This window comes from Rana temporaria (assembly GCF_905171775.1).
Source record: "Rana temporaria chromosome 4 unlocalized genomic scaffold, aRanTem1.1 chr4a, whole genome shotgun sequence".
In the NCBI taxonomy this organism is placed as follows: Eukaryota; Metazoa; Chordata; class Amphibia; order Anura; family Ranidae; genus Rana; species Rana temporaria.
The window spans coordinates 1,015,588-1,025,776 of NW_024404432.1; positions in this window are offsets into that span (position 1 = coordinate 1,015,588).

Here is a 10,189-nt window from a genome sequence, read left to right on the forward strand (position 1 = left end):
GCAACGGTGCGATCTGTTGCACATGTGTCAAAAAAGGCCCACACCAAAGAACTTTTCAAAATACGCGGGGAGTCAGCAGCGCCCTGCACATGCTTAGCTCTGCAGTGTGATGCAATAGGGTGTGCTGCCCTTAAGCTGCCCCTGGAGGGCATTCTGCTTAATTGGGGATGTGCCTCCTCCTCCTCTCTTCTATTAGGCACCCAAGTAGAGTCAGTGACCTCATCATCGCCTCCCTCCTCCTCACTGGAGCAAACTTGGCAGTATGCTGCAGCTGGGGGAACATGACTGCCAGTTTCTTGTCCTTCTTGGGCACCCCCTCTCTCTAGGCTCACGTTACTCCCTTCCTCAACCTGGGTCCCATCATCAGAGCCTTCAAAACGCTGCGCATCCTCCAGCAGCATGTACCCGACACTGTGGTCGAACAGTTCAGGGGACTCCTCCATGCATGATGGTGGGGCTAGGGAAGGAGTGACTGATGACATGGAGCCGATGGAATAGGCCGCTGTGGCAGCTGCATTGGCAGGCAAACTACTCTGAGCCTGGGTGACAGAGGATGAGGACGGCTTTGTTATCCACTCCACCAACTCTTCTGCATGTTATGGCTCAACGCCGAAAAAAAAAGAAGGTTTTGGTTGGCTAGACTGGATATATATATATATATATATATATATATATATATATATATATGTAGGAGGCTGTGTATATATATATATATATATATATATATATATATATATATATATATATATATATATATATATATATAATTTATTGGACTGCAGCTCACTGAATCACCTGCCTGCCTGAAAGTATATTAGAAAAAGTACACCAGGAACGGTTTGCAGTCAGATCTAGCTACACTGGATGCAGTGGATATATATATATATATATATATATATATATATATATATATATATATATATATATATATATATATATATGTGTAGGAGACTGTGTATATATATATATATATATATATATATATATATATATATATATATTTATATTAAATGCACTGCAGCTAACTGAATCACTTGCCTGCTCAATCTAAATGACACTCTGTTTCTGTCCACGCCAACAACACACTACACAGGGCCGACGTGCATGCGGCCTTATATAGTGTGGGGCATGGACTTAGTCCCCTTGAGCCATGATTGGCCAAAGGCACCCTTTGGCCAATTATGGCTCTATTTGCTGACGGCGCTGGGATTGGCCAAAGTATGCGGGTCATAGTGCATGCTTTGGCCAATCATCAAACAGCATTGTACTGCGATCTCGCAGTGCATTATGGTGCGTGACGCGGTGCTCGAATTTGCCGCGAACGCCCCATAATATTCTAGCATAAAAAAGAAAGATGGTGGGACTGTTTCCAGATCCAAATGACAAGGACTCAAAATCCCGTGGTTAGAAACAATAAAAGGAAAAAGAGACAAATTTGGGAGAGATGAACACTCTTCCAGATTCAGGGATTTTAAAGTGAGAAGTGTCAAATGTTGTAAAAAGGCAAGTACACCAAACACAGAAGGTTTTACAAAATTATCAAAAGTTTTTTAATAAGTATAATACATTACATATTTTGCCTTGGCAATCCTTGATCCTCGTGCCATTGGGACCCTCTGGGCCGCGTTTTGACATATTTGATTCGGTTACTAGCAGAATCGGTGAGCACACAGAAATCATGTTTCTACTGACAAAAATATGTAATGTATTATACGGTATTATTTGATGTGTATTAATGGCGTATTTTTATGTCACACACAGACCACTTAATCCAAAAGAAAAGTTGCAAGGCCCTGACGAAGCACCTTTGTGCGAAACTTGTTGGCTACCTGCATACTGTCACTTATCTCGCTTTTGTAACTACTGTGGTCCAATTTATTTCTATAATTGTTTTTATGAATTATTATTATTAAAAAACTTTGGATAATTTTGTAAAACCTTCTGTGTTTGGTGTACTTGCCTTTTTACAACATTTGACACTTCTCACTTTAAAATCCCTGAATCTGGAAGAGTGTTCATTTCTCCCAAATTGTCTCTTTTTACTTTTATTGCCCCATAATGTTCGTTTTTCGATGAACGGGCGAACAGCCAATGTTAGAGTGGAACTCATGTTCGACCCGATCATAAAGCTCATCCCTACTAGTGAGAGACCGGGAGCTCAGGGAGAGAAGATCTGCAGTGAGAGACTGTGTGAGAAGAAGAGAACTATTCTGTGTTACCAAGAGTTATGTAGAACTACCGTTAGTGACTGTAACAAGATTTGTTACCATAGGAGACAGCGGTCCTACCTATACAGAAGTGGTGTCCGGCTGGAGGCCTTCCACTGTATAGCAGTCTACCTATAGAAGTCTCGGAGTCTGCCAATTGTCATTGCATCTACTCAAATGTGTCCTGGCCCTAAACCGGCTCTCCAACCGTTCTTGTTCAGAGATAATAAAGACTATGTAATGTACAACATAGAGTATATAGTGCAGGGGTCAGGAGTATGTAATGTACAACATAGAGTATATAGTGCAGGGGTCAGGAGTATGTAATGTACAACATAGAGTATATAGTGCAGGGGTCAGGAGTATGTAATGTACAACATAGAGAATATAGTGCAGGGGTCAGGAGTATGTAATGTACAACATAGAGTATATAGTGCAGGGGTCAGGAGAATGTAATGTACAACATAGAGTATATAGTGCAGGGGTCAGGAGTATGTAATGTACAACATAGAGTATATAGTGCAGGGGTCAGGACTCATGATATTGGTATTCAGTAATTAGTGGCGGATGAAATGATTACTGGAGACAAGTTGCAGAGATCCCACACTGCTGCCTCCCATCTCCTGAGACTGTACTCAGTGACTTGGGTGTGAGACTATACAGACATATCCCTCCACCCGGCACAGCCAGCAAATAACAGAGCAAGTAACCTGGGAGAATTGTTCTGTCAGAGATCTCACTAGACCCGGGCATAGGGCAGAAGACCCAAGGTACATACCCCAGGTGTCTAGGTCAAGCAAACCCTATGGTGAAAATCAACATTTTGCTGCCAGCTGAACCCCAGAATCTCCATAAATCCAGTCTAGAGACATAATTGTGTCTGCAGCACAGAGAAGGAAGATTATCCGAGAGAAATACAGGAATACAGGACGGGGAACACAGCTCAGGAAAGTGACCAGGGGATTACAGGCTGATATCACCCAGTCCCCGCCCTACTCTGAACCAATCAGTGAGCAGTATGGGTGGAGGAATGGATTTAGTGTTAATGACCCACCTGTGCTGATCTCTGTAGGAGTGTCCTCCTCTATAAATGTCCCCGTTATTCCATCCTCCTCCATAGACTGCTGATCATCCCTCACATACGTCTCTTCTTCTTCTGATTTCACCTCAAATTCTATATCGATTGGATCTCCACTCTAAACCAAGAGAATGAGAGAGAATATCATCTGTAAGATATAAACTTACATACAAAATCCACACATCATCTCCACCAGTCCATGTTCTAGATGCTCCGCCCCACCGACCTTGTAACAGTGGGGGATGGTGTGACCTTCCTGTGTGGAATCCCGGGAATACAGAGGACGGGGACATCTCTCTGGTGGGTTCCTGGTATTAAGTGGCTCCATCATATCCTTGTGTCCTTCTGATAACTCCTCCATCACTCCATACTCCTCATCCTCCTCTTTATACTCTTCTTTTACATCAATATTATCATCCCCGAGGTTTCCACTCTGAATATATAATAAAACATCCATTATAATAAACATGTTTGTGTATAAATCATAACCACCAATAATTGTTCCTCATCTACCTGATGATGGTGGGGGATGGTGTGTTCTTCCTCCATCACCCCATCCTCATCATCCTCCTCTTTTATCTCTTCTTTAACCTCAACTTTAGGATCTCTCAGGTTTCCACTCTGAATATAGAATAAAAATGACATCAATGGTAACAATGCAGATAATGTACAGATCCTAATGATACTATCAGTGATTGTTCCTCATCTACCTGATGATGGTGGGGGATGGTGTGATCTTCCTGTGTGGAATCCCGGGAATACAGAGGACTGGGACATCTTTCTGGGGGGTTCCCATTACTGGATCCATCTGTAGGAAACACACACACTGACTGAATACATTGTTTCTATGTGTTTATCAGATGATGGGGGATCTAGGTGGAGCATCCGTACTGCTCTCTCCTTTACAATAAAGTCTCCTCTTACCCGGTGATGTGAGGGGAGGCTGATTGTCCATCATGACGTCCTTGTAGAGATCCTTGTGTCCTTCTAAATACTCCTACATAGGGAAATAGACAGTGACATCACCTGATACTTACAAAGATAAGGGGCTAGATTCAGCAAGAATTTACGCCGGCGTATCTATAGATACGCCGCGTAAATTCAAAGCTGCGCCGGCGTATCTTCTTTCTGTATTCAGAAAGCAAGATACACCGAAATTAGGCTAAGATCTGACTGGCGTAAGTCTCTTACGCCGTCGTATCTTAGGGTGCATATTTACATTGGCCGCTAGGTGGCGCTGCCGTCGATTTCAGCGTAGAATATGCAAATGACCTGGATACGCCGATTCAGAAACGTACGTGGGCCCGGCGCATTTTTTTACTTAGTTTACGTTAGGGTTTTTCCGGCGTAAGGTTGCTCCTGCTGATATGAGGCGTACGCAATGTTAAGTATGGATGTCGTTCCCGCGTCAAATTTTGACATTTTTACGTCGTTTGCGTAAGTCGTTCGCGAATAGGGCTGTACGTAAGTTACGTTCACGTCTAAAGCATTGACAATTTGCGGCAGAATTTTGAGCATGCGCACCGGTAATCTTTTACGAACGGCGCATGCGCCGTTCGTAAAAAACGTCAAATGCGTGGGGTCACACCAAATTTTAATAAAACACGCCCACATCATCCAAATTTGAATTAGGCGGGCTTACGCCGGAGCACATACGTTACGCCGCCGTAACTTAGGGCACAAGTTCTTTCAGAATACGAAACTTGCGCCCTAATTTACGGCGGCGTAACGTATCGGAGATCTGTTATGCCTGCACAAGATTACGCAGGGCTACCTGAATCTAGCCCAAGGTCATCATCCAGACACATCCCTTGTGTTGAACCTTCACAGACATCAGGAATTGTTATTTCCTCCTCCATAAAGATTATAAAATCAAAAACAAGTATCATAAGTCCACCTCTAACTAAAACCCCCAACCCGTATTATCGTATAATCTGTTAGTATAAACTGAAATGAAGAGAATGTTCCGGCCTTGTAAGTGGGGGAATGTTCTGACCCTGAATGGGTTAATCTAGGTCTCCATACTATATATGTGTGTATCATTATCTGCTGGAGATAAAAGACGTCACAGTGACTATGGAGGAAGAGGACGGACATGACGGGGTTACTGGGTGTAAATAGAAGATAAGATCTTATTACCTCCTCTGCTGCCGATTCCAGCGATGTCTCCTCTCTAATACCTCCCGACTCACCTCTCACCCGGAACTTCCTGTCTGTCCCTGACATAATTTCCTGTCTTCCATAGAGACTTCTTCTCTCTATGGTAGAAGTGAGATCACCATCTTGTGGAGATCAGAGGAACTGCAGCCCAGAGAAACGTCTCATAGGTGTCCTTTTATGAAAGTGCAGTAAAATACCGCTATTCAGTTCTCAGGCATTCTCAGGGGAGATCGCTCTCCTCTGAGTGCCTGTTTCTGAAGCTTTGTAGATCGATTCTCATGTTGAGATGAGGAGCGATCTACAAACGGCTGGAAACTCCTGAGAACAGCTTCTCTCACTGTAATCTCGCGTGATTTTTTATTTTTTTAAATGCCCGTTTTTTCAAGACAGAGTGCGGCCCCCCCCTTGTCTCCTGAACCGTACCAGGCCACATGCCCTCAACATGGGGAGGATGTCCCCATGTTGATGGGGACAAGGGCCTCATCCCCACAACCCTTGCCCGGTGGTTGTGGGGGTCTGCGTGTGGGGGGCTTATCAGAATCTGGAAGACCCCTTTAACAAAGGGGACTCCACGCCATTTTTTTTTAAATTTGGGGGGGAATTCCCCTTAAAATCTGGTATGGGCCTGGCATGGATACTTGGGGGGACCCCCATGTCATTTTTTTTTGGACGGCGGGGTTCCCCTTAATATCCATACCAGACCTGAAGTGCCTGGTAATTGAATTTGGGGGGACTCCCACGTTTTTTTTTTTTAATGAGCAATGACTGTATTTTTTATAGCCATGAGTACTTTTAAATTACTTTTTTTTTCACTTCAGAAATGACATGCGTTTCACAGGCATGTTATACCCCCTCCCCCCCCCCCCATATGAAATTTAAAGGAATATTTCACTTTAATTATTTCACTTTAACCACTTCCATACCGCGCCTATTCTGGCACTTCTCTCCTTCATGTAAAAATTATATTTAGTTCCTGGGAAATTACTCAGGACCCCCAAACATTATATATATTTTTTTAGCAGACACCCTAGGAAATAAAGTGGCGGTCATTTTTTATTTTATTTCCAACGGTATTTGCGCAACAATTTTTCTAACGCCTTTTTTTTTGGGCACAAAAAAAAAACGGTTTCATGAATTAAAAAATAAAGCAGTAAAGTTAGCCCAATTTTTATGGATAATGTGAAAGATGATGTTACACCGAGTAAATAGATACCTAACTTCTCACGCTTTAATATTGCACACACTCATGGAATGGCGCCAAACTTCGGGACTTAAAAATCTCCATAGGCGATGCTTGATTTTATTTTAGAGGTTACCAATTCAGAGTTACAGAGGAGGTCTAGGGCTAGAATTATTGCTCTCACTCTAACGCACGCGTCAATACCTCACATGTGTGGTTTGAACAGTGTTTACATATGTGGGCGGGACTTACATGCGTGTTCGCTTCTGAGTGCGAGCTACTAGGGACAGGGGCGTTTTAATTTTTTTTTACGTAATATTTTTCTTTTTGCACTTTTTTGTCCCTTTTTTTTTAATCACTTTTATTCCTATTACAAGGAATGTAAACATCCCTTGTAATAGGAATAGTGTGTGACAGGTCCTCTTTATGGAGAGAGGCGGGGTCAATAAGACCCCACATCTCTCCTCCAGGCTGGAAAGCATGAGATCGGGAAAAAAAACACTGATCTCATCCTTTCAGCCGCGATCATGTTCGTTCAGCACAGTGGTGTAGTGGGACTTGAGATCAATCTAAATAGTTTCCCATTATGTAAATTGCACTCTAGCATTTTGCTGTGTACACCCCAAATTATTAGGGATCTTGGACTTTGGGGTCCATTTACTAAAGGCAAATCCACTTTGCACTAAAAGTGGACAAGCAAGGAAGAAAACAAAACAACTTTGCTTCTACAGGATTGGATGTTAAAACCATCAGTGCTTCCTCTCTGATTTTCAGCAACTATGCTTGTACTGCAGAGTGGCTTTGCCTTTACTAAACCCCAAACTAAATAATCATTTGGGGCAGGGATCCTCAAACTACGGCCCTCCAGCTGTTTTAGAACTACACATCCCATGAGGCCTTGTAATGCACTGACATTCACAGACATGACTAGGCATGATGGGAATTGTAGTTCCTGAACAACTGGAGGGCCGTAGTTTGAAGACCCATGATTTGGGGTGTACACAGCAGTGCTGGAGTGTAATTTGCTTAATGGGGACACTAGTTAGATTGACCTGTGTCCCCAAGAAAAGACACTGGTAGGGTTTTAACCTCACTTCCTGTTCAGCTGTGTGACAGGAAGTGAAGCCAATTTTAAGAAAAGGGACACAAAGCTCAACCCCAAAAAAAACAAGCAGGGGTTCTAACACTCACTTGGCTGCCCTCAAACACCCACAATTAGAATAGGATTGCCTTGCGCTAGATTTAAGCACAGTGCTGTAAATCAGCACTTCAAGCCTGTCCGCCAACACACCCCCCCACCCCCCAACAGGCCATGTTTGCAGGTTTTCCTTCATCTTGCACATGTGCTTTAAAAGACGGTCTGGACAGCAATTCTTGATAAGATAAATCCACAAAACATGTCCTGTCGGGGGTACTTGAGGACCACTGCAGTAAAAAGGAAATACTTACCGCTATGTCTTTCGTTTCCTGGTGAATAAACATGGAAGAAAACATTCCATGTGTACACACCAGGAAAGAAGCTTACAGACAAAAATCACACCTGATTGTTTAGGCCAAAACTATTGCAGCTGACAAAATCTGTAGCATGAAAAAGTAACAAAAAACAAACAAACTTCAAAATTTGAAAGTAATTTTATTGGTCAACAAAACAAGGAAAGCAATTAGTCAAAACATCTTGAGAAAAATTTAGCAAAATAATGCACCATAGACAAATAAATCAAAGTGAACATCATTAAAAAAACATACATTGCCAAAAAAAAAACCTTGCTCAAAAACATATCTGTTTAGCAAAGACATTCTTGCCAGCCGTCCCCCACACACAACCTGCCCTCTCTCAGGGCAGCTGACAACTGCTGTATACACGCTTTATAAAACGTGTGCTAATGAAGCAATTGAAAAAACATGGACAGAGGGGCGCATGCGCGGAGCCCAGCGGGACGGACATGTCAGGCTGAAGCTCCGCTCCGTGCAGGAGAAAAAACCCGCTGATAACCCCGGTAACCGGAGATATAAACGAGCGGTACCACGGATATATATCCCGGAGAGGTGAGGGATACCCCCCGAAGGCATAATGGTGTTAGGAGGAGCCAGGAGCAGGAATAAAACCACCTCCATTAGCGGAGCACAGCAGACCGCAAGTACAGCTAAAAAGGCGCCAGGCTCCACAGACAAAATCACCTCAGGAAAGGGGATGAAACGAGCGACACTTTCAGCTAAACTGATGGCAGCACAGTGTAATTTGGGCACAGATAGTGAGGAGGAAGAGGTTGAAGACATATTGTCAGCTAATAAACAGGATTCTACAATCCCCTCAGCCTTATTGAAGCAGTTTGAAAGAATGCTTCACAAAGCCCTAAAAATTACCTCAGACCAAATAACTGCTAGCCTCACAAAAGAGATTAGAGAAATTGGAAATCGAACAGAAGTTTTAGAGTCCAAATTGGATGAAATAGAGACATACACACAAGAATGCATGACTGAAATAGACATGCTTAAAGAGGAAAACGAAATTTTGCAGAATAGACAGGAAGATTTTGAGAACCGCGACAGGAGGTCCAACATTAGGTTCAGGGGAATCCCTGAGGCAGTCATAGACTTACAAGCCACCGCATTGGCGTTGTGTCAAGAACTAGTGCCAGGAATAGCGGTAGAAAGATTGGAAATGGACAGGATCCACAGAGCACTGACACCAAAAAGAGCAGACGGCCCTCCTAGGGACATTATAGCAAAGTTCCACTTTTATAAGACCAAGGAACAAATAATGGAGGCGGCTAGAGAGAAAAAAAACCTGTCATTTCAAGGATATGAATATCAGATCTTTGCAGACATATCTCAGTTAACTATAGCCAAAAGGAGAGCCATGAAACCTCTCCTGCTGGAACTGCAGCGTCATAATATAAAATACCAGTGGGGATTCCCCTTCTCCCTACGCTTTACAATACAAGGAACTAAAATTGTCTGTAGAAACCCAGAGCAGCTACGCCAAGCCCTGATGGATTTCAAGGTGATGGAGAGCCCTACGTCAACTAATTCGGCTCGCAGAAGACCAGCATCTGCATCCTCCCACAGCAGCCCACCTCGGCAGGATCACAACAACGGCCTACAGCAGACGCACAAAAGGGGCAGATTTGTCACGCAGACCCAGGACCAAGAGGACACAATGGACTGAATTAACTCTGCATAAAGTTACTAACCACTCTTTTTTTTTCTCTCCCATTTCAGCATTATAATACCCCAGAATGGAGTGAATGTTACAATTTAAATGTTTTTCTGTTTAGACTTTAATATTTATTTTGGATTTACATAGTTTAAACAATCAATTCATCCACTCCCTACACCCTCAAAGGGAAAAAGGGATCATTTAGGCAACCCCTCATAAATCACAAGGCACGCCACCCGTGCCCACAGCAAATTTTAGCCACCTCCCCACCCTGGGTACTCCCAGAGCAAGTTACCCTTAAAAAGCCTGGTCATAACTGCCTACAGGCGATAATAATGAAACGACAAAATCACTTTCTCCTGTACAAAAACAAGGTTTTAGTTTAACACATTCGGTCATACACC